Genomic DNA, 25,604 nt, shown 5'->3' with positions numbered 1-25,604 from the left:
TGACGGTGAGACCGAAGGATGGGGATGTGTAGGTAGGCCTCCGTCAGGTCTACCGAGGCCATGTAATCCCCCTTTCGAATGCCCTGCAAGATTGATTTTAGGGAGGCCATCTTGAAGCGCCTGTAAACTAGATACTGATTCAGGCGCTTCAGGTCGAGAATAGCCCTCCAACCCCCCGAGGCCTTCGGGACTACAAATAGATTTGAATAGTAGCCCCGCCCCCTCTCCGTTTCCGGAACGACCTCCACCGCTCTGATTTCCAGAAGGTGTGAAACGGCGAGGTCCATGAGATGACGGCGTTCCGGATCCCGGGATGGGGAGAAGACTTTGAAGTGCCTCGGGGGATAGGAGAGGAACTCTAGCCTTAGGCCGTGGCGAATGGTCGCCCGGACCCAACCGTCTGTTGTAATCTGGTCCCACTTGTCCGCATATAACGCCAGGCGGCCGCCTATGGGATGACTCGGATTTGAGTCATTTCCCTCTGCGGAAGGGGCGGCTGCCCCCCCCCGCGAAAGGGCCGCTTGGACTGAGACTGGTATCTGGAGCGGTCTTGGAAGCCTTGTCTATTGAATGGCCTATCCTGCCTGTACTGTTGGAAACGGGACTCCTGGTCCCTGTCATAGTTTCTGAAAGGAGGCCTGCGATATGGGTGACTGCGCGTCTCGGATTTCTTAGTGGAGGTAGGCATTACCTTTTTCTTGTCCTTATTCTCCACTAGAATTGGGTCTAGGGCAGACCCAAACAAATTTGGACCCGTGAAGGGGGCAGCTATCAAATCCCATTTGGCTTTATTATCGATCTGCCAATTTCTAAGCCAAAGGAGCCGGCGTGAGGCCACAGAGGTGGCCAAGGCGCTGGAGCCAAAACGCATGGCATCCAAGGTCGCGTCGGCCGAATACTGGCAGGCCGCCATAATTTTGGTCAGGTCTTGATGGATTCGATCATCCTGGATCGGGATACGATCCTGGAGTTGGCGGAGCCACATCACTGTTGTGCGATTAAAATACGAGGCGGCAGCCGCTGCCCGCATTGCCCAAGCGGAAGCCTTATAATTTTTCCGCAGGGTAAGCTCCGCCCTCTTATCCTCCGGCTTAAGTTTGTCCGCAGCATCCCCGGAGACCACCGGGGAGGATGAGACCAGGGCAGCTATGGGTTGGTCTATAGCCGGAAGTTGAATTGCCTGTAAAAAGGCCTTCTCCATATTATAAGCCCGCCTATCATTGCTGCCAGGGGGGGAAAAATTCGAAGGTCGGGCCCACTGACTGGTGGCCACCTCCAAGAACAGAGGAGGAGCAGGGATCTCCTCCTTGTTGGTGGCCGTGTTTGAGAACATCACCATGTCTGGATCCCTGGGCGGGGGCACTGTGGGGTCCCCTGTGCCCACCTTGGTGGTTCTCCTAGCCTTCTTCAATAGGGGTTTAAACATGGCCTGAATGAATAAGTTAGAAGAGGTGGGCTGATCAGTGGCCGCATCCTCTTCCTCAGAGAAACCCCAGTCGTCTTGACGACCGGCCTCCCCCCTAGAAGAGACCTCGCTCATGAGGGAGGGGGAAGAATTCCTAGACCTGGCCCTGCTGAACGGAGTAATCCTATTATGCCGGGAAGGTCTGTCTCTTTGAGCTATTCCCCTGGAAATGGCTGCAGAAATTAATCTTTTTAGATTTTCAGGGAGGTGTTCTAGATCCTCCTCGTCATAATCAGAATCATAGTCATGAGGAATTGAATCCCTGTGGGATCTCCTACCACGGGAGGGGCCTGCAGAGGGGCCCTCTAAAGGATCATTTCTATCCAAGCCCCCTGTCCCAGGGGAAGATGGGGGAGGGGGAGAAGCCCCCCGTTCTTTACTCCTAACAGATCTGGATGAAGAGGAAGAGGGAGAGGAAGGGCTGAACCCCCTGTTGACAGAAGGGGAATGACTATGAGCCTCAGGTCTGGGGGATCTAGATCTAGGTCTGGGATCCCTGACCTTCTTCTTTTCTGCCCTCTCAATCGCTTTCTCGATTGCCCTGGAACGCCTAAGCTCATCCCTTTGTAGGGCTCTGGAGGGACGATCCTCCGCAGAAGGCCTAGAAACACGAGGCCTGGCTGGGGCAGTGGGGCCTGACTTATCTTCCTGGGCCTGGGGAGTTGCGGTTTGAGCTGCCTCAGATCTCGCTGCCATCGCCCCACTCACGTGCTCCGATGATTATAGAAGAAGAAGCAGTCGCAGCTAGAAGCCTCTTGCTGGGAGAAACTCTCAACTTGAGCTTTGAATAATGGCGGAGGCTCGGTAGAGGGTGGAAGGGCTAGGCCCAACACGTGTTCAAAATGGCCGCCGCTGAGGCTTGCTGGTCTTCTTCTCGAGCGGCCGTTTAAAATGGCGCCCGAGCCTGCCGCTTGCCTCCCCCGCACCTTGTAGGGCTCGCCGTTTAAAAAGGCAAGTAATCTCGGCCCTTTAGCTACTTCCGCCGGTCTTCACGCCCGGCAAGAGCCGCTGGCGCTCCGGTCTCGTTCACGCGCCGCCGCCGAGGGCACCGCCGACTCGGTAGAGACGGCGCGGTCTCGTTTAATGACTGCCGGTCTTCACGCGCGGCAAAGGGCCGCCGGCGCTGCGGCTTCAAGGCAAGGAGATCGTCTCGGGGGAGGATAAATGAGCTGCAAGCCCCCCGGCACGCCCGAGTCACCAGGAATCAGTCGGGGGGGAAAAGAGCCCGCAGGGAGTAAGGTGGGAAGAGCTTTGCTCCGCGCTGCTTTCCCTGCCTATTTAGGACTGCGATAGCTTGTCCTATCGGGCCAGCTCTATTTTACGAAGTAATTTGTTTGATTTAAAGTGTCCAATTGAACCAATTAATTTTTTGAATTTAGTACTCACAATCACTGGGAACCAAATTTGAGTCTTTTGGACCTTGTTGACTGAGAGGAAACTGGGAGCCAACGGGAGAAGCCGAAGGCTAAGAAGTTTTCTCTCAGTCAAATGGACCAATCAGGCTGTAATAACCCTTCAGTGACCCCTCCCTCCACTCTACTGGAAAACAGCCGAGCTCAGAGAGCATCAAGGCCCTCCCCAAAGGTGCTTTTTTCCCAAGAGGCAACTGGTTTTTCTGGTTTTTCTTTGAAGACGTTTCGTTTCTCATCCAAGAAGATCATCCAAGAAGCAAAACGTCTTCAAAGAAAAAAAAATTAGAAAGTCCGGTTGCCTTTTGAAAAAGCATCTTTGGGACCACCGTGGTCTGGATGATGGAGAATCTCCACAGACATCAGGGTGGATTTGATTTAAATCAAGTCGATTTAAATCACAATTTAACTCGAGATTTAAAGCCTTAGTAAAAAGGCTTGCTCTAAATCAACTACATTTAAATCATAGTTTTTAAAGAGCAACTGTCATCTCTGTCCCGCAGGGGCTCCTCCTCTGACCCCCTGTTCATTCTCCTAGGCCAGGGGCTTCCAAACTTGAGAACTTTAAGACTTGTGGACTTCAACTCCCAGAATTCCCCAGCCAGCATAGCTGGCTGGGGAATTCTGGAAGTTGAAGTCCACAAGTCTTAAAGTTCCCAAGTTTGGACACCCCTGTCCTAGGCGCTGCTTGGAGTGTCCAAGCATGGGTTAACTTCAGCTTGCTGCCCAAGGACTGAGTTTAAATCTTTAGTGTACCCACGCCTCCTGCTCCCTTTAGAGGTCAGTTTGAAAAACTCAGTCGCCCTAAAACAGTGTTTCTCAACCTTGTCAACTTGAAGATGTCTGGACTTCAACACCCAGAATTCCCCAGCCAGAATTCTGGGAGTTGAAGTCCAGACTGCTTCAAGTTGACAAGGTTGAGAAACACTGCCCTAAAAGGATGTGTTTGAGATCTCCAGTCCTTGAAGAGCAAACTGGATTTCTCCTAATTGCATTAGTGTAGCTTTTTTATTGTTTTTTCCCCACTGTGGTAGTCTTAGATCAGGGGTGTCCAAACTTGGCAACTTTAAGACTTGTGGACTTCAACTCCCAGAATTCCCCAGCCAGCTCTGCTGGCTGGGGTAATTCTGGGAGTTGAAGTCCACAAGTCTTAAAGTTGCCAAGTTTGGAGACCCCCGTCTTAGATAGACCTAAGTTTTTTTTGTTTTACCAACGACAGTCCCATTGGTTTTAATGGGACAGCTGGTGATGCAGCAGAGACACAAGGTGAGGGACGTGGTGGGCAGCAGGTGAGCGGATGCCCGCTAACAGGCGCTGCCATGATGGATCTGAAATGTCAGGTGCTCTTTAATATTATATTTATAAGCTGCTTAGAAGGTTTCACTTTTCGTTTTTACTGCTTGCCCTTCCTTCTCAAGTACTTGGTGCTAAAGATGAATTTCTCTTCAAACAATCATACAGTTTGTAGTGTACATGGATTTGCAAAGCAATGGGACAAAGGAATATTCCTGAACTTTTTTTTAATGATTTGTCTCATGAATACTATGAAATTGTGTGAATCTATCAATGTAGTGCATGTTATCTCAGCTTGCAGAGCATCGAATGAGTTTACAAAAAACGTAAATATTGCAGAATATACAGCCTCGTGCCAGATAACTAAGCTCCATTTCATGCCGAATAAACTAAAGTGTTAATGTATCTTAAATAGAAAACTATCATTAGATAGATTTTTACTCCAAAAGCATTTATTAAAATAAATTGGATAAAATTTTAAAAAATGATTTAAATGAAAAAAATCCGATTTAAATTTTTTAAAAAATCATTTTTTTAATGTTATTTTTTTTAAAAATCATTGATTTTTATCCACCCTGGCAGACATCAAGGACCCCTTGTTTCAACTTTGAAAAGCAACAAACCAGGGACTCTGGCTCAAACTTGTCTAGCTGCTCCTACTAACAGGAGCAGTCAAACAAGAATAATCAGGCAAGGTGCCATCCGCAGGCTTGCATTATCCTGAGCAACCAAACTGCAGTTTACAATAGTTATACCTCCACAAGGCCAATGTTCCAAGCTCCTTAACCATTGGATAGTGTGGACAAAGTAGGTCACCCTGCTTTTATAAAGATGTAGAAAGAGAAAACAATTTTAGCAATATGTGTGTTCCCCCCCCCCCACCTTCTTCTGGAAAGCAAGTGAGATCTGAGGAATTTTCTTGTTGGATGAGAAGCAAAACGTTTTCAAGGAAAAAAGAAGGGGAGGGGAGGGAGAGGGGAGGAGAGAGGAAGGAAAGAAGGAAGAGAGCAGATGGGAGGAAAGGGGAGAGAAATGGAGATAGAAGGAAAGGAAAAGGAAAGGAAAAAGGAAGGAAGGAAGGAAGGAAGGAAGGAAGGAAGGAAGGAAGGAAGGAAGGAAGGAAGGAAGGAAGGAAGGAAATCCAGTTGCCTTTTGAAAAGCACCTTTGGGACACAAGAGAAATACTATAATATCTAATATATAATAGCATTTGTCAGAGAGCCCTCCATAGTAGGAATTCTAGATTCATCAGAAATATTGTTAAGTTTGCTTTTCACAGAGAGTAAGCATTTCTTAGCTAGATAAGAAGTAAACAAGAGACTTCAAGATTCCAAGATCTGAAATATTTGGTTCCCTCAAATTGTTTACCACATATAGGCCTTTTGCAAGAGTCTGAATTTAAAGAAACAGGGGTACACGTGTTGCACTAATAAGATAATCCCAATAAAAAAAGCCACTGAAGAAGCCTTGAGTATCAAAAATATTCACCATAAATAGGGAACATTTAGTTAAGATTTGTTTTCCTCCTTCTGGTGATCTCCTCCAGAATGTATGCAGATATTGAAAAGCAAGGGAGGCATAATGGAGTCTGAGGATTACTAAATGACAGCACCTACTTCAAATAGTAGTTTACTCCAAATGGCACCAAGTGAAAGCTCGTTAAGAGCAAATCCCTGCCTCCTATTCTTTAATATCTCCAGTGATCCCGAAGGAGTCTGTGGTCAATAGTACAGAAAGTTCCTAAAAGGGCGAATAGAAGTAGAGTGACATTTTTTGGACATCTCAGAAAAAGTGTCATCTCCCAAGGCTAACCAAAACAGTCTCAATTCAGGAGTCTATACTGAAACTAATTTGAAATGAATCAAGATAATTTGCTCAAGGATTGCTTTGCAACTGGGAAGCCATCCCTGTCTCAATACTGTTCTGACAGAGGCTTCCCAAGAGCAAGAAGCAAACTCCTTGTCCCACTAAAAACCCCTTTTATTAACTGACTGTGAATTCTGCTCATTCACATCCAGCAAAGTCTTTCAAGGGAGGATTTACAGTCACAGACCTTCTCTGGCTTGGAGAGCTGACAGGCCGAGATCTGCAGAACTTGGCCAGGAGTCTCGGAGAGTCACAATCAATTAAGTGAACTAATTGTCTCCTGCAAACTCCACTCCCCTTTCGCTCCTCTTTTATTTCCTCTGGGAGGGGCCATTCATCGTCCACCTTACTCTTACTCCCAAGTCGACCCCTGTTCTTTAGCTCTTCCCTTCTCCTGGCAACTCTGCACATGCGCACACTGGGAACAGGCTCCAGCTGTTCTTCTGCCTCACTGATGTCTGACTCTGAAAGCAGCTGATAACTGTCACACAGCTCTGGCCCTTATCAGAGCCTTCCCCAGACTCCAGGACTTACCCAGGTTCCTCCCCAACCTCCTCTCTGTCTGAATCTGCTGCCAGTTCCACTGGTGAGCCACAACACAATTATTCTACTGGCCTCCGACATGAGCAAATAGCCAAATCTTAGTGGTATGGTGTTCCAGAGGACAGAGTCCCTTCGGGGAGAGGGAGCGATTTATAAATGTAATAAATAAAGACATAGCCATGGAAAAGGCACACTTCCTGGGTCCCACTAGATGACGGAAGTAAGGCAGATCCTCAAATACTGCAGCCCCACAGGCAATGGACAAATAATAAAGATCCATTTTTGTCTCACTCAGGCAAGGCAAGGATGGTTAACTGTTTTTCCTTTGTTGTTGTTGTTAGAAAGGATAACTAGTTGAGGAAGTTAATGCAGCTTGAATGTTCCAAGGCGCAAGGGACATTTTCTGAATCTTCTGATTAAATTGATAGACTTGAACATTTAAGGCAACATTTAAAGTATCTAATTTGAATATCCAGAGAGCTACTTTGGTCTAGCAATTAAGGCGCCAGACTAGAAACCAGGAGATGGTGAGTTCCAGTTCCGTCTTAGGCATGAAAGCCTGACAGGTGACTTTGGGCCACCCTCTCTCAGCCTAACTGACCAGGAGGAAGAAAGTATTAACTAGGTTCACTGCCTTGAGTTCTTTATAAAAATAAGGTGGGATGTTTAAAAAAACCCACCTCAAATAAATCTAATTCAATCCTGTTTTGTGTGAACTGGATATGATTCCCTATCTAGATAAACGATCTTTAAGTTTAATCACTTGTTTATTTCACAACATATGGCCAATCAGGTGTGGAGCAAAGTGAAGGAATGTAAGGGCATAAGATTTGCGCTGCAGCTAGTTAGTGCTTTATTAGGTATGCTAACAGACCTAATGAGCGAGAGGCTCTGTGCTGGGCTCTTAATCAGCCAGTTGGTCCTGAATTCAGAATGACTAACACAAAGAAAATTTCTACCCTGGAATTGTATTGATTTTCTATTTCCCCCAGGAAATACATTTCCACACAGATTGGAAGTTAGATCCGATTTCCACCCAGAAAGGATCTGGAATGACGTTTCAACAACAGACAGGAGTTCAGTCAGGGCAAAATGGACCACAGAAATCCTGCAGGATTTCTACGCTAGCCTTGTAGTTTCAACTATAGGGCCCGGGCAAGATCTGGAGACAGAAATATACTGCCTTTGTCCCATGTAGGAGAGACTGCAAAGGAATTATTATAGTATCATTACCAGGGAAAAAGTGTGCTATTTTGGTGCAGCTGCTATTGCTTTATTCGTTGCCCTGAATACGTTCACTTAATCCGGAAAGTCTCCTAATGGAATTAAATGATACTGTCTGGTGTAACTAGAATAATGGCATTTCTCCCAACATTAGGCATCTGATACCCTGCAGTCATAACAATGTCCCTTCCCCCAATTGCTTTGTGTCTAGAAAAAAGGAGGAAAACTGGTATGGTCATTTCCAGGCCTGCCCTGATGGAAGAAGCCATATGGCTGCTCAGATGCTGCTGGACTTCTCTTCACCACTGACCATTGCATAGAGCTCGCTCCTGTCTCCATTTCATTCTCTTGTTGGTGTTTTTTTTTTTAATAAGCTTGCCTTTGGGCTGCTTATTTTTTTTTCCTGACTTTTTAATTATAAATTGCCTGGAGTCATTGGAAATTGGGTAGCCTATAGATCAGACTTGAGCATTTTATGGCCCCATGGCAACTTCTGTTCTTGTCCAGCCTGCAAAAAATGGCTTTTATTTTGAAGGCCACTATTTTTTTTAATTTTACGCATGGGCATGTGTGCACATCTATGTGCTTCCCCAGCCCTACTGGTTTTGTCCTCCACAGCAGTCACAGCTTCTTATGTGGCCCCTCGGGAAAATTAATTGCCAACCCCTGCAATAGATATAGATGGATGGATGGATGGATGGATGGATGGATGGATGGATGGATGGATGGCTGATAGATAGATGATAGCTAAATACATTCTTATTAGTACAAAAATGCAGGCAGGATTGAGGAGTTCCACTCCTGCTAATGGGGAAGGAAAGGAAAGGGCCTTTCTTGTTGGGGTGACAGCAAGATGGGGTGCTACTGCTCACTGTGCATCCTAATCTCTAGCAATGGTCCTGTGCGCCTTCTGCTTTTCGGAATATTGCACACAATGTCAAGGTGGAATGTTGACGTGCCTCTGGACAGGAAGGAGGAACTTGTAAGTGAGGTCCCGCTTCCCTTCTGGTGGAATAGAGGAGATGCTGCCATTCAACCCAAAAATTGGGCCTTTCACAGCACCTCCAGTTCAGAATCGGGATGCACTTAATCTCAGTGACTAGGCTGAAGTCTAGAAATTGAGAGGCAAACACGCAAGGAGGAGCATTGTGCCTCTCAGAGATTCCTTGTCTCGTGCCAAAGGTAAACCCCTTAACAAGCTCCTCAAGGAGGACTAATTATGAAATAGGACCAGGTTTATAATTTGATAGTGCTCATCATCCCTATAGCATCCATAAAGTCATTGCCTTCATTCTACTTTCCCACTGAATACAAAAGCAGAGCAACACAATGTTGTTGTGTTCAGTCAAAGAGAGAGTTTTCCATGAATAAGAACAGCATGTTATTAATCTAGTTTTCCACGCGTGGCTTGGCAGAGTTAACACATAGAGATGGAGCTTCCCTTCCAAACATTTTATGACAAGCCTCTTGGTAAGAAAGTCCAGTCAAAAAATATGAGGACAGCACAGACTGCCTATCCTGAGTCCTTGGGAAATGTGAGAAATTCTTTCAGGTCAAATCAGAATGATGATGAATAAAAAACAAGGAATAATAAGTAGCCCTCCAGTTATGATGGTAATTGGGAACAGAACTTCCACTGTTAAGCGATACAGTTGTAAAGAGTGACATCACATAACTGCAACACTTAGTGATGCAAATCCTGTTAGTCCCCATTGCCATCGTTAAAGAGAACTATTAGAAGAGGACTCACCTCAATCCTGTTCTGACCGAGGCTTCCCGAGAGCATGAAGCAAACTCCTTGTCCCGACAAAAAACCCTTTTATTAACTGACTGTGAATTCTGCTCCTTCACATCCAGCAAAGTCTTTCAGGGGAGAATTTACGGTCACAGACCTTCTCTGGCTTGGAGAGCTGCCAGGCCAAGAGCTGCAAAACTTGGCAAGGAGTCCCCCAGAGTCACAAACCAATTATGTGAACTAATTGTCTCCTGCAAACTCCACTCCCCCCTTCACTCTTCTTTTATTTCCTGGGAGGGCCATTCATCGTCCACCTGTGGCCTTACTCTCAAGTCGACCCCTGTTCTTTAGCTGTTCCCTTCGTCTGGCAACTCTGCGCATGTGCACACCAGGAACAGGCTCCAGCTATTATTCTGCCCCACTGATGTCTGACTCTGAAGGCAGCTGATAACTGTCAGACAGCCCTGGCCCCCTCTCTACCTCCGATACAGAGCCCTCCCCAGAGCCTTCCCCCGACTCCAGGACTTCCCATGTTCCTTCCCAACCTCCTCACTGTCCGAATCTGCTGCTAGCTCTACTCCCAACAAATCCAAGACATTTTCCAGAGTGGGTTTGCAGGATGGTCCAGTGATGGTATTCTCACAGCCAATTGGCCTCGAGACTGGGTTGAAGCTGAAGCCACGCCTTTGGGCTCCTCTCCTCTGACTCCAGTTTCAATCCAGTCTGGCCAAAGAGAGTTTGAAATTTATTGACTCCTGATCGGATTTACCTTCTCTGGACCATCCTCTACTCAGCTTGCTTCCTATCTCACAAGGAGACCCTGCCTTCACCTCCCAGTAAGTCCCTGCTGATAGCTGCGGTTTTTCCAGCTACCTGGGGGTTTAAAGCTCAAGGCTTGGAGGCTCCGGTGGCTGGGTCGCTGTTCTGGTGGTCATTTTAGCCGGCGACCACGTGGAGCCTTGAGAGGGCAGATCAGCGCCAGTGGGGCTAAGGGGCTCTGGTTTCCAGCCCGACAGCCCCAGAAGCCCTAGAACAGAGCGTGCCTCACTGCTGTGGGATTAGAAGAGGGCGCAGAAGAGTAGGAAGCACCAGGAGCTGCAGAAGTGGCTGGGAAGGCGCATGGCGGCAGCAGCCTCCCTTAGAAGCTGCGGCAACCCCAAAACGCACCTTTTGCGGTGTTTAAAAGATCGGGGCGTGCGGCGAAGAGAGTGAGGATCTAATTTCTTCTGGCTGCAGAGGTGGAGTGAGGAGCGGATCACAGGAAGCACGAGCAGTGGTCTTAAGTAGCTGCGTGATGGCAGATAGATCCCCTCCCCCCCATGTCCCCTGGAGAGGGGACTTCCTCCAGGCAGCGTCCCACTGCCTCTTCCAGGAGGCTTAAAGCCTTGGCTGACACTTGCCCTTCCCGTGCCAGCCAGAGAGACAAAGCAAGGAAGCACAGGGCTTTAGTAAGAACCTTTTCTAAGGAAGAGGGGTTGAGGGCTCTACAGGGTAGGATCAGTTCCTTCCCCCTCCAGATCCAGGTCCAGGTCCAGGTCACCCTTAGGGGATCTTTCTAGGCAGGATTCTCCCCCTAGGTCCCCAGATTCCTTGAGGGAGTGCAGTGGGGCCCATTCCCCCCCCGTTTCCATGGAGGATCTTGACCCGGTAGACAATCAGGCTGAGTTTCTCTCTCAATAGACACAGCAGGGAGGTAGAGACCCATCCAGACCTTCCCTGGCACTTATCCCCAGCCATAGTCAGGTGCCAGTGGGACCCAGCTGGTATTCCTTAGATATGGAGGACCTGCCTGATGGTCTCCAGAATCTCATCGAAAGAGTCATTGCTTCAGGTGTGGCTGCAGGCATGCAGCGCCAGGTGCCTCGGCCTGTACCTCAGGGTGAGGTCACGGTCCCCAGTTCTTTATCATCCCAGCCACGCGGCCCTACCCAGCCAGTCTGTCCCCCTGGGTCCTCTTCCTTGGCGAGTGAGGGGTCAGTCTTGGGGGACAAGGCGCAGCAAGACCCAGATCTCTCTGAGGATGAGGAGGATCTGGAGCCTGACCCCCCCCCCCCCCGCCTTCAAAGGGTTGTTCCCTCCTACCCTATTCCGGTCCCTCCTATGCAAAGCATGTGCCACTGCACAGCTGGGGGAGGGCAGATGGCAAAAGAAGGGGAGCCAGCAAAGAAGCGCCAGAGCCCGGTCTATTCCGAGCCCAAAACTGCTAAGGAGGAGATCCCTGCTCCCGATTTATTCCTGGAAGAAGTTAAGAGGCAGTGGGAGACACCCGGGGTTTTCCCTACTCCAGGCAGTAATGACAGACAGTTCTATAACATTGAACCAGATTTCTCCCAAGTATTGCAGATGCCCTCTCTGGATCCGCCTGTGGTGGCCTTGGCAGCCCCAGCCTTGCTGGTACCCAAGGATGTGGCAGACAACCTGAAGGCAGAGGACAGGAAGGCGGAGATGATCCTCAGGAAGACCTTCCAGTTGTCGGTTTGGGCCATTAAGGCGGCGGCCTCTGCGTCGTCCTTCAGTCATACAGCCATCCTTTGGATGGAGCAGATCCAGGCGTGCATTCCACCAGAGGACGTCTGTCTACACCAGGACCTAAACAAATTAGTGGCAGTTGCTCAGTTTTCGGCTGACGCAACCTTAAATGCTATGAAGTTTTCTTCCAGGGCTATGGCATCGTCCGTCGGGTCTCATCGCCTCCTGTGGCTCCAGGGATCACAGGCAGACAACAAGGCAAAGTGGCAGCTGGCCTCAGCAACCTATACAGGGGGCTCCCTATTTGGGGCTTCCCTTGACCCAATCCTGGTGGAGGACAAGAACAAGAAGAAGGTACTACTGTCATCAACCAAGAAGGCAGAGCAAAGGACCACGCCCTACTACCGCAGGTCTGCACAGTGACCACAGGAGCAGGAAACTCACCAGAGCAGGTATCCTCCCGGCAGGTCGGATAGGCTACCCGACAAAGGATTCAATTGGGACAGATCCCGCTTCCAACCCCAGAACAAACCGCTAGGGCAAGTAGGTTGTCTATGACCCCACTCATTGGCGGCCGCCCGGCTCTGTTCACAGACGCCTGGGCGGAGATTTCCACGGATGCCTGGGTCCTCAGTACAGTGACCTATGGTCTCCGTCTGGAATTCCTTTCCTCTCCCCCCAATTGTTTCCAGGTGTTCCACCCCCACCAAGAATGTTGATAAGCGCCAGCAGATACGAAAGGCAATCCAGCAGTTGCTCAACATTGCGGCCATAGAAGTGGTCCCTGGGGCAAAGGGGTTCTACTCTAACCTTTTCCTAGTGCCAAAATCATCGGGGGGGGGGGGGATGGAGAGCCATTTTAAACCTAAAACACCTGAACCAATTCTTGGTATACAGATGTTTTAAAATGGCCTCTCTCAAGTCCATCTTGGCAGGGATTCGGGAGGGGGGCTATATGGCATCCATCGACCTCAAGGATGCCTACCTGCACATCCCAATTTTTCCCAAGCATAGGTGTTTCCTACATTTCTCCTACTTAGGGGCTCACTACCAGTACAGAGCGCTATCGTTTGGGCTGGCTTTGGCCCCCAGAACCTTTATCAAGTTGTTAGCGGGAGGGAGAGGGAGGGAGAGAGGGAGGGAGGGAGATTCCCATCAGGCTCTTTTGTTACCTGGATGACCTTGCCCAGACTAGGTCAGATCTCCAACAGGTCATTGACACCCTCCAAGGCTTGGAGTTCTCGATTAACTTCAAGAAAGTACTCTCTTTCTTTCTAGCCACTCAAATCCTCCACCTGGGGGCGGTTATTGATTTCCGGTTGGGTCAAGTTTTTCTCTCCCCAGATCGCAGGTCCAGCTTGTTGAAGTTAATTAAGCAGATCCAGAAGAATCGTTGTGTCCCCGTAGCCCTTCTTTCAGCCTGCTGGGGAAGTTCATCTCATGTATCAAGGTGGTCCCGTGGGCGCGACTACATGCCAGGACACTCCAATGGAGGCTGCTGCCATATCAGAGGGCCGATTCCAGCAACTTGACGCTCAAGGTACCAGCGACGCCGCAGGTGCTGATGTCTCTCAAGTGGTGGATGCCCCTGGCATTGCTCAAGGGCTGCGAATTCAGGGAACAAGAGCGCCTCATATTGACAACGGACGCTAGGCTGTTCGGTTGGGGGGCGACCCTAGGCTCTCAGCTGGCACCAGGCCAGTGGTCAAAGAACGACCTTCAACACAACATAAATTGGCTGGAGCTCCAGGCAGTCCACCTCGCCCTACGACGGTTCCAAGCCTCAGTAGAAGGTCACCACGTCCTCGTCTTGACAGACAATGTTGCAGCAAAGGTACACATCAATCGACAGGGGGGCACATGATCCAGAGTGTTGCACACCGAGGCGATGTTGCTGGGATACTGGCAAAGAAACACCTACGCTCCATCCGAGCGGAACACATCACCGGCGTCAACAACCATCAGGCGTACTGGCTGACCCGGGAGACGGTAGACAACAGAGAGTGGAGTCTGACCAAGAAGCTCTTCCAGAGGATCTGCCAGAGGTTCGGGAGACCAGTGGTGGACCTGTTCACCACTCCGTCCAATGCTCAACTGCCACGGTTCTTCTCTCGGTTCCCAGCTCAGAGAACGGAGGTCAACGCCCTTCGCTCCGGGTCGCCGGTCGGGCTGCTGTACGCTTCCCCCCCGCCTCTCCTTCCTGGGGTCATCCAGAAGGCAGTCAAAGAGAAGGCGTAAGTAATTCTAGTGGTCCCCTACTGGCCCAGGAGGGCCTGGTTCGTGGACCTGCTGAGCTTGTCGGCAGGGAGACCGTGGAGGATTCCCCGGCGGGAGGTGAGATTACTACACGGGAAGTTGATCCATCCAGATCCAGAGTGGCTCCAACTGGCCATGTGCAGATTGAGCAGGAGCGCCTAAGAGGCGCCTTCCTGTCCCAGAAAGTGATCAGAACCATCAAGGCTTCCCGCAGACAATCAACCAACCAGATTTACAATGCCACCTTGTTGACGTTTTTTTCCTGGTGTCAGGCCGCTCACGTGACTCCTTCCAAGGCCTCGGTCCCTCAGGTACTGGATTTCCTCCAGGAAGGTCTGGACAAGGGCTGTCCCTAGCTACTGTTAAGAGATAGTTAGCAGCACTAGCCACGGTGATTCCTGGGGAGGGCCCCACTCCACTGCCTCGTTTGCCTTTAGTTAAGAGGTTCCTCAAGGGGGCGGGCCACCTTCGTCCACCGCCAGTCCATAGGTTTCCTATGTGGCATCTTCCCACGGTGCTACAGGCCCTTATGGCTGAGCCTTTTGAACCGCTCCAGACAGTCAGCCGGAAGTGACTCACTTGTAAGGTTGTGTTCCTGGTCGCTATCACCTCGGCTAGGCGAGTATCGGAGCTGGGGGCCCTCTCCTCCAGAGAGGATCCATGCAGGTTCACAACAACAGGGAAGTGCTACGCCTTGACCCGGCATTCCTGCCCAAGGTGAACATGATCTTCCACCGTGCCCAGGAGTTGGTTCTCCCAGACTTATACACGGACCCGGTCACGGAGCAGGAGCACAGGTGGCACTGCTTAGATGTAAAAAGGGCCTTACGGATCTACTTAAGACGGACAGCGAAATTCCGGAGATCTGAGGCTCTGTTTGTATTGTTCCAACCCTCGTCGCTAGGAAAGAGGGTTTCCCTGTCCAGTAATAGTTGGTGGATTCGTCTGGCCATTGCTCTTGCCTACAAGGCGCAAAACCTGCTGGTTCCGGCCAGAATCACGACAAATTCCACCAGCAGCGCAGTGATCTCGGTGGCCTGGGCCTCCCAGGCCCTTATAGAATGACTGTTGGCTTATCTGAATGGTCGTTCTCTAGGCGCTGCCGGAGTGTCCAAGCATGGGTTAACTTCAGCTTGCTGCCCAAGGACTGAGTTCAAAGATTGTGTAGCCACACCTCCTGCTCTCCTCAGAGGCTCAGTTTAAAAAACGAAGGTATGAGACCCAGAAGGATGCTGTATGGAGAAAAGTCTATGCCATAGAGGTGATACGTCACGCACTCTCAGGCAACTCTAGGGCGGGGTTGGCAGCGCCTAGAGAACGACCATTCAGGTAAGCCAACGGTCATTCTCCTAGGCACTGCTTGGAGTGTCCAAGCATGGGACATACCCAAGCTATAAGTCCCAGGGTGGGAAGGAGGAATGTCCTGGATAGCAGGAGCCGCAAGGACATGCTGTAAGACCCTCCTTCCAAATGAAGGAGGTGAGGACCAGGTAGCCGCCCTGCAGATCTCTTCAATAGGCGCTTGAGTAGCCCAAGCGGCCGTAGTCGCGGCACTCGTGGAGTGTGTTGTGATACGAAGAGGAACAACAGATTGTTGCTCGTAAGCCAGCTTAATGCAAGCGTGCAGCCAATGTCCTATGGTGGAAGATGATACCTTCCTGCCCATGGAGGTGGACTGGAACGATATGAAGAACAATTCTGACTTGCGAAAAGAGGCTGTCCTCTTTTTGTATACCCGTACAGTGCAGCGCACATCCAATTTGTGCCAGATGTGCTCCCTGGGATGACTGGGGTGCGGGCAGAAGTCGAGGAGGATGACCTCTTGCATTCTGTGGAATAAGCTGTTAATTTTTGGAAGAAATGTTGGATCCAATCGCAGAATGACTCTGTATAATACAAAGGTCCTCCCTAACTGATAGCGCGGCTAGTTCCGAAATTCTGCGCACTGAGGTGATGGCTACGAGAAAGGTGGTTTTGAACGACAAATGTCGTAGGCTAATAGAACGAATTGGTTTGAATGGCGGCAATGTTAAGGCCTGTAAGACAATCGATAGGTCCCAAGTTGGGTAACGGTGTACCGTCGGAGGGCGTAGGTTGGTAGCCCCCTTTAGGAAACTGCAGACCTTTGGGTGTCTGCTGAGCGGTTGAGAATCGTCTCTGGACAAGATGGTGGTCAGGGCTGCTTCTATCTCCGAAGGGTGTCGGGGGCAAGGCCCTTGTCCAACTCCTCCTTTGGAAGTCTAGGATTTGTGGGATCATCGCTGCTATGGCATCAATGTGATGGGACTGACACCAAGAGGAGAAGATAGCCCAAGTAGCATCATTGATCCGCACGGTGGAAGGTCGCCTGGATGCCTGAATGGTTTGAATGACCTTGTCAGAAAAACTGTCTTGCCTCAGGAGGTCCCCCTCAAGTGCCAAACAGCTAACTGAAGCCATTGAGGGTCCAGGTGAGGTACGGCCCCCTGCTCCTGAAGTATGCACCAGTGCTTGGTCACTGACAGGCTGACAAGGTCGGGGAACCAGGACCTCCTTGGCCAGTGCGGGTCGACTAGCAGTACTTCGGTGCCCTCCAGTAAGATCTTCCTGATCACCTTAGGTATCAGTGGGAGGGGCGGGAACACGTATAACAATCCGGGAGGCAGCGGCATCAAAGAACGTCCGTCCCTTCCGCGCCGGAGCATTGGAATCTTGAAAAGAACCAGGGAGATGAGTGTTCTCGGGACTGGCAAACAGGTCTATTGTCAGAAGACCGAATCTCTGGGTCAGCTGGTAGAACAGAGATGGATGAAGTTGCCATTCTGTGTTGATGATGGTTGTTCTGCTCAGCCAGTCTGCTGTCACATTGTCCTCCCCTGAGATGTGGCCCGCTCTCAAGGACTCGAGGTGGCGCTCCGCCCATCGTTCTATGGCCTCCACCTCCGACATCAATGCCGTTGATCGAGTTCCGCCCTGGTGATTGATGTAGGTCTTGGTGGCGATGTTGTCCGCCAGTATGAGGGCATGGGAACCCTCGATGAAAGTGGTGCAGAGCTAGCCTGGTGGCTCTGAGCTCCAGCCAATTTATGTTGTGGGCGAGCTCTGCCTGCGACCATCTGCCCTGCGTCACGTGTGTATGTAGGTGGGCGCCCCAGCCGTACAAGCTGGTGTCTGTTACGATGACCAGGCGCTCTGGTTCCTTGAAGAGGGACCCCTTGTCAGCGCTGAAGATTGCCACCACCCGAGCGACCGGCGCATCTTTGGGGGAACGCTGACCACCCTCTTGGAGTTGCTGGCCTTGCACTGTTGAATTGGACGAAGGAACCACTGAAGATCCCGTGCATGCAGCCATACCCAAGGAACTACAGCGATGCATGAGATCAGCTTCCCCAGTAGCTGGGATAGAGTCACTAGAGGTGCTGACCTGGATCTCCTGATCTGACGCACAAGGGATGTGATGCTGTCCCTCCGCTCCTGTGTGAGGAACACCCTGCAAATTCTGGAGTCGATCACAGTGCCCAGATGTTGAATCCTGGAGGTAGGCTCCAAGTGACTCTTCTCCAGATTGACGGAGAAACCATGTTGCTGTAATGCGTGGATGGTGACGTTGAGATCTTGACACGCCCACTCCCTGGACGACGACATCAACAGGATGTCATCCAGATAACAAACAATTCTTACTGGACGAGATCTGAGATGTGCGGCGACAGCAGCCTGAAGCTTGGTGAACGTCCTGGGGGCCCATGATAGGCCGAAGGGAAGAGCCTTTTATTGATAATGCTGGTTTGCAAACTGGAACTTCAGAAATTTGCGATGCGCTGGATGAATGAGAACATACAGGTACGCCTCCTTAAGGTCAATTGATGTCAAGAAGTCACCCTCCTGATGCAACCCAAGATGGTCTGGAGTGATTGCATTTTGAAGCGCTTCTACGCTATATGGATGTTGAGTTTCTTGAGATCCAGTATGGCTCTCACCCCTCCTGTGGCTTTGGGGACTAGAAAGAGGATCGAGTAAAATCCTCTGCCCTCCTCACCCCGGGGCACCTCTCTATGACCGCTATGTCCAGTAGATGCCAGATCTCTGCCTGCATCAATTGTAGCTTGTGGGTCGATTTCGGGAGGGGGCAGCGGATGAAGGTCCATGTAGGAAAGGAAAGGAAGTCTAAGGTAAGGCCGTGATGGATTGTGTTCAGTACCCAAGCATCCGTTGTTGTCTCCTCCCACTGGGCAGTGTAGAGCTGTAGCCGACCCCCAATGGGAGGTGACCGGTGATGGTCACTTGGGTCTGCGAAAGGAGCGGTTGGGGAACCCTCCTCGAAAGGACCTGCGGTTACCCTGTTGTCTGGTTTTGTCCCTGAAGGATGTCCTATCCTGCATTTGGGGATAGGATCTGGTAAATCCCCCAGATGTAGAGGGGGAGTCAGTGTTCTGAAAGGGCTGCCTACGAAAAAAGGAAAGACCCTTGCGGCCCGGTTTCTTGGTGACTGCTGGTAAGATTTTGTGTTTGTCCTTGGAGTCCCTCCGGGGAGAGGGGGCAGTCTAGAAATTCGATAAATAATAAATTAAGACTGAGTCCAAGGCCTCACCAAAGAGCTTACCATCCTTGAAAGGGGCCGAGGCCAACTTCCACTTCGCCTTCATGTCCGCCTGCCACTGGCGGAGCCACAGCAGACGGCGTGTGGTCACATTAGATGCCATAGCCCTAGAGGAAAATTTGGTGGCATTAAGGGAAGCGTCGGCCGAGTATTCAACTGCAGCAATAATTTTGCTCACGTCTTGGCACGATCTAATGTCTCCGGCAGGGAGGTTGGCTAGCAGCTTGCGGAGCCAAAATAGGGCTGCCCTGCTGAAGTAGGAAGAGGAGGAGGAGACCTTCATGGCCCACGCGGTGGCCATGTGAGTCTTATGACAGGCCTTCTCCACCTTCTTGTCTTCCGCTTTGAGTCCCTCCAGTAGGTCAGCTGGGAGAACCGAGTTGGAGGTTAGCGTAACTATGGGGTCATCTACTTGAGGAAGCTTCAGGAGATCCTCCATGCCGTTCTCCAGAGAGTAGAGCTTTTTATCTACCCCACTGGGATTAGCCATCGACCCAGGCTGTACCCATTGTCGCTGGATAACATCCAGGAACAGCTGTGGTGCTGGAACCAACTCCTGAGGGGGAGTGGTCTCCTTACAGAGACCTGCGCCTGGATCCCCTGATCCGACCGTTTCCTTGCTACCCTGTTCAATGGCAGTGTTGTCGGATTGGGCGGGGAGTCCCATGTGAATGGACGAAGCCCTAACCTTGGTCAGAATGGCCTTAAACATTGAAGGCTTGAATAAGCCAGAGAAGGTGGGGGCATCGGGGACCGGATTCTCGTCCTCTGATAGATCACCATCCTCCTCTTCAGACGTCTCGCTGACAGCTGAGAAAGCAGGAGGGGAGGCTCCGGTGAATTGAATGTGAGCTCCTGTGGTCTGCACCCTAGCTTTGGTCTTGTTCTGGAGGGGCAAGGTAAGACCCAGCTGTTGGATGCCATCTGCAATCCCCTGTGATATCACCCATGCAACCACCTCCTGCATTGCTTGGGATAACTCAGGAGTTATCCTACACAATCTTTGAACTCAGTCCTTGGGCAGCAAGCTGAAGTTAACCCATGCTTGGACACTCCAAGCAGCGCCTAGGAGAAGACATCTGCAGGGCAGCAACATGGGCCTCCCCGTCGCCCTTTATGCGACACTACAGGCTTGATGCCTTCGCATCTTCCGACACGGCGTTTGGCCGCAGGGTCCTGTAACAGGTCCTGTTGGATCAGTGAGGGCACACCCTATGGGACGGTAACCTGGGTATGTGCCATCACTGGACCATCCTGCAAACCCACTCTGGAAAATGACAGTTAGTCTTACCTGAACTGTTATTTTAAGAGGTGTTTGCAGGATGGGCCAGTTCCCACCCTAGGTTAGATAGACAGTATTGGGGGTGGAGATGTCTCCTTTGAGACTTGTTTTCAGGATCTCGGAAGCACACACTGCATTGAAACTGGAGTCAGAGGAGAGGAGCCCAGAGGCGTGGCTTCAGCTTCAACCCAGTCTCGAGGCCAATTGGCTGTGAGAATACCATCACTGGCCCATCCTGCAAACGCCTCTTAAAATAACAGTCCAGGTAAGACCAACTGTCATTTCCATCTTGATCCACCTCAGCCTTGGACCTGCTTCCTCTTTAACCTCCCCCCCACCTGTCTATCCCCACATCTCTGCCATTTTGGCGGCCCTGCATTTCAGCACTCCTCTGTGTGATGTTGAGATTGAAGTAAAGGCCTAAAGCCTTCAGCAGTCTCAGCTGGTCGCTTTCCGAAGCAGGGACTCAGAAAGGCAGCCTGCCAATAGCAACTGCTATTGGGCTATACTGGAAAGATAGTGAAGGTCAGCTGGGCACGGAAGGGCCTACCAAGTGCAGGATCATGTGATGCTCAATTAGCATTTTTAGATCCCAGAATCTTCTTAGAACTATGAATCTAAATTAGAATTGAATTAGAATCTAAGCTAAGTTCTTAGATCCAGAAATAGCAAATGAATCTGAAGCAGCAATACTAAGACAATGCACCTGACCTAGTCAAATACATTTAGATGCCCAGAATCATAGATCTCAAGAACCTCTGCTTTATTACCAACTTTTATTTTGTTGGACAAATATATGAACAAATCAGAGGAATATACCCATGGCATTAACGTGTTAAGTTCTCCTAGGAGAAACCATAAGCGGCACACAGTAACTACAGCATTCCCACACATACAACTAAAAGCATAAAACCAGTATGTAGATGACACCTTTGTCATAAAAATGGAAAAGGGAACAGCTACTAGAGAGAAGATGCATGAGACAATCAAAAACATCTTCAAAGGAATAAAATTTACAAGGGAAGATGATAACAACACACAACCCTTCTTGGGTGTCCTCCACAGCAGAGGAAATGACAGCAAATTAGAAATGCAAATCCTTCAAAAAGCAACCCACATTAACCAAATGCTCCATTACCAAAGTAATAACCCAACCTCCCACAAGAGGCTGTGTAAGAGCATTATTCAGATTTAAGTATCATCAACACACTGCAGCAACCGAAGGCACCAGAAAAATAAAACAGACTGCCTATAATACATCTCCAACACAATGGAAGGCTACACAACTTTATCAAAAAGTGCCTGACCACTCAAACACTGTAACACAACCAACAAAAGCTATGGAAAAGATAACACTGCCAAAGATCAAAAACATCTCGAAACAACCAACAGACTATTACTACCACACATCATACAAACAAAAGCTCTCCAAAACATCTTAAAGAAACCGAAAGGAGCCCAAGAAGAAAAAAATGAATTATTTAAAACAGGTGTCCCCAACCCCCAGGCCACAGCCCCTTCAGAACTGGGCAGTGGAAGCAGTGGGCAAGTGCATCCAGCTATATTTGTGGTTCACGTGGCATCATCCTCCCCCCCCCCGGGCCGCAAAGCTGGAAAGGTTGGAGACCCCTGATCTAAAACATAGGGCGTAAAGACTGTATCAGCCACTATATAGGATGAGATAGGCAGAAGATCAGCAGACTGCATCCATGAACTGCAACTAGGAGTCAGAAGACACAATAAAAATTTAATCTCACAACACTTGGACAGACTCATCCATAGTATTAACAGGAAACTGAGCATCATAACCAACCCAAATCCAAAAATGCAAGGGAGAATGCAAAAGAAAACATACCATTCAGACAAATTAGTCATTAGCAGACACATTAAACACATTTACACACCACTCAAGAGAGACAAAAAAGCAACCCATCCTGGATACTCCTCCCCCCTCACTATGGAGAAAGAACAGATCTTCCCCAGCAGTCTACACCCAGATAAGCAGGGATTAACACCAGATAAACAATCAAACAGAAAACAATACCCTCATCAAGAAACTACCAAGAAGAAAATCGCACCATCTCCAACACTGGTATCTTCTATAAACAGGGATCAGTGCCTCATGCTGATGATGTAGCTTAGTTGGGTAATGAAACATCGACAAACAAAACGCCAAGCTCAGAGGGCACCAAGGACTCCACAACTGAAGAACCCTGTGTATTCTCTTCTATTGGAATGCCATAGCTTGCAACTTTTTGTATGTAAAGAGAATTGACTTGAGAAGGCGTTTCAGCATGAATTGATGCTTTCAGCATTTGCAAAAGTTACAGTGCCCCCCAAATCCAAAGAGGTTCTCAATTTTGGGGTTCAACCACCCTGGGCCACAAAGGGAAAGGCGAGGCACATCCTTTCTTTAGGGAAGTGAATGAAAAAGTAAATCTACCAAAACCTAAACTAAAGGGGGTGCATATCACTCTTCTACATTTTTCAAAACCGAGTAATTTGTATGGCATATCTCAATGGCTATTTGAAGAGAAGGGAAGTCAAGTGGATGATGAGGATAGGGGATGACTTACTTTTTTTAACAACAGGAAATTTCCTCCACATGCACCAAATTCTTCCTCTTCTAGGAATTATCAGATGGTCACACAATGCTGCACATCTCATCTAAAAGTTAAAGGAAAAGAAAAACAGTAGTTGCCTTCTTTTGCAGAAGAGCCTGCTGATGTTTTCATTTTCTGTTTAGAAAAGGACACATCACGTGCGAGGGAGCAGACAAAACTCAAAGCTAATAATTGGGAAAAAAACTGGAAAAACTGCTGTTATCACCTTTATTTGGAAGAGGCAGCTACCACCATTTCTACATAATTTTAAGGAGGGGAGCATGCTGAAGTGAGTGAGCACAGACCATCTGTGAGGACCCATTTTTTGTAGTTCAAATGAGCAGTGGAAAAGATCTGTCTATACACATATACAGAGCACTGCATGGATTGATTGATTATATGTATGTCTCTGTCTCTGTCTCTGTCTCTGTCTGTCTGTCTGCTGGTTTTGTTCCCGAAAAGACCCGAATACAACAAAACCAGCATACCTACACCCGTGAAAATCTACGAAAACAAATATATCTATCTATCTATCTATCATCTATCTATCTATCTATCTATCTATCTATCTATCTATCTATCTATCTATCTATCTATCTATCTATCTATCTATCTGTGTATATATATATATATGTATATGTATATGTATATGTATATGTATAAGTATATGTATACGTATACGTATATGTATATGTACACATACAAATACATACCTATTTCCCTGGCTCAACTGATAAGGAGGCGAGCCTGTGGCTTAGTGGCTAAGACTCCTGCCTAAGATATAATACAGCCCAGGTTCAAATCCCAGTAAGGGCATGGCTAGCTGATGAGAGCTAATTAGCTCGAAATAGATCTATACTAGTCTCCCTTTATTTATTTATCAGCACAAATACAACACAAATATAAAAAGGCAACATTAAAAATAAAAATATGGGTTTCTGCCTGGATGGTTTTCTGTGATGAGCCGAAGGACAGAAAGAGGGAGGAGTGAGCTCCCTCCCATATTTGGGCATACCAGGGGTTGTAACACAAATACATACCTATTTCCCTGGCTCAACTGATAAGGAAGAGAGCCTGTGGCTTAGTGGCTAAGACTCCTGCCTAATATATAATACAGCCCAGGTTCAAATCCCAGTAAGGGTATGGCTAGCTGATGAGAGCTAATTAGCTCGAAATAGATCTATACTAGTCTCCCTTTATTTATTTATCAGTACAAATACAACACACACACACACACATAATTTATTTATGTTTATATTATTTATATTATTTATATTATATATATATATATATATATATATATATATATATATATATATATATATATATATATAATTATATTTATATTATTTATATTTATATTTATATAAATTTTATATAAATTGTGTGTGTGTGTGTATATATTCTCTTTTAAATAGAGAAAAATCAATAGAAACAAAAATACATATACAATGAGAAACATACAACAAACAGATCTAGAGTATATACTGTTAGAATAAACAATTTTACATATAATTATCTAATAATTATAATAATTATTAAATTATCTAATAAACATTTTATACACAGATAAGTACACGTACATCACTATCATACTTTTTTAAACCTACAATACAACAATATACCGTATTTTTCGGAGTATAAGACGCACCTTTAGGCCTCAAAAAAGAGGCTGAAAATCTGGGTGCATCTTATACATTGCATTTTTTTCCTTCCGAAGCCCCGCCCCTTCATCAAAATGGCTGTGCATACCCTTATGGAGGCTTTCAGAGAGTTCCTGGGGGCTGGGGAGGGCAGAAATGAGCAAACCATGGGCTGTTTTTTGCCCCCCCAAACCCTCAGCAGCAAGCCTCCATAAGGTTATGCATGCAATTTTTTTGACAAAAAACAGGCCCATTTTTGCGAAAAACAGGCCGTTTTTTGCCTCTCCAAAACCTTGGTGCGTCTTATACTCTGAAAAATACAGTAAACGATTCCCAAAATATATTTCCTTATATTTATCCATATAAGGTCTACCTAGAGCAGTGACGTGCAGTCAGGGGAGGCACAGCCTCACCACTGTCATCATGAAAAGAAAAGAAAATGTAAAAGGAAAAAGGCGAGAGCTGAGGTCAGGCTGAGCTAGTTGCTGCCTCACCGTGGATGACTCTGCTTAACTGTTTAAAAACGCCTCTCAAAAAGCACCCTCTACTATGAGGCAGGAGAACTGCATGCCTCAACTCGTCTGACTTTAGGCATTTTATGATCACTCGAGCAGAGTTAAGCAAGGGTTAAAAGCCTAAAAATTCCTGACGTAGGTGAGGCACACAGTTCTCCTGCCTCATAGTAGAGGGCGCGCGTTTGGGCGGGGCTTTTTCAGAGGACCAGAGGCAAGAGCAGAGTTGAAATCCTCTCTGAGAGCATGCCTGGCTGTGGACTTCTGGGAGCTGAAGTCCACAAGTCTAAAAAAATTTGAAACTCCCCACGGCCCGGTACTGGAAGTGGTGCCCTAAGTAGCAGAACCTGAGATATTTGTGGTGTTCCTGAGCAATGGGTATGTTCAGGTAGGCCTCTGTGAGGTCTATGGAGGTGAGGAAATCTCCCTGCCTAACCCCCTCCAAGATGGAATGCAATGAGTGCATCTTAAACCTCCTATAGCGAATGAAACGTTCAGGCGTTTCAAGTCAAGAATCGTTCTCCAGCCACCTGAGGCCTTAGGGATTACAAAGAGAATAGAGTAAAACCCCTGACCCAGCTGTTCTAGAGGCACTGGTTGGATAGCTCTGATGTCGAAAAGGTGTTGGATGGCCTCCAGCATCAGCAACCTCTGGGTCGGGTTATTTGAGACTGGGCAGATCCGGAAGAAGCTCGGGAGGCAGGAGAGGAACTTGAGTGAAAGGCCAT

At 48.4% G+C, this 25,604-nt stretch overlaps 1 protein-coding gene across 2 annotated transcripts in view; it reads right to left on the bottom strand.

Annotated features, from left to right (window-relative positions):
* Positions 1-25,604, bottom strand: part of KDM4B (lysine demethylase 4B) — a 250,925-nt gene that overhangs the window by 207,288 nt on the left and 18,033 nt on the right. For both annotated transcript variants that reach the window (XM_081941246.1, XM_081941247.1), the window contains exon 2: positions 22,695-22,785. The gene's annotated coding sequence lies outside the window, so the exon portion shown is untranslated. The remainder of the gene's footprint in view (positions 1-22,694; positions 22,786-25,604) is intronic.

Source organism: Natrix helvetica (assembly GCF_964273705.1).
Source record: "Natrix helvetica genome assembly, chromosome: 1".
NCBI lineage: Eukaryota > Metazoa > Chordata > Lepidosauria > Squamata > Natricidae > Natrix > Natrix helvetica.
This window is presented reverse-complemented; position numbering and strand designations above follow the sequence as displayed.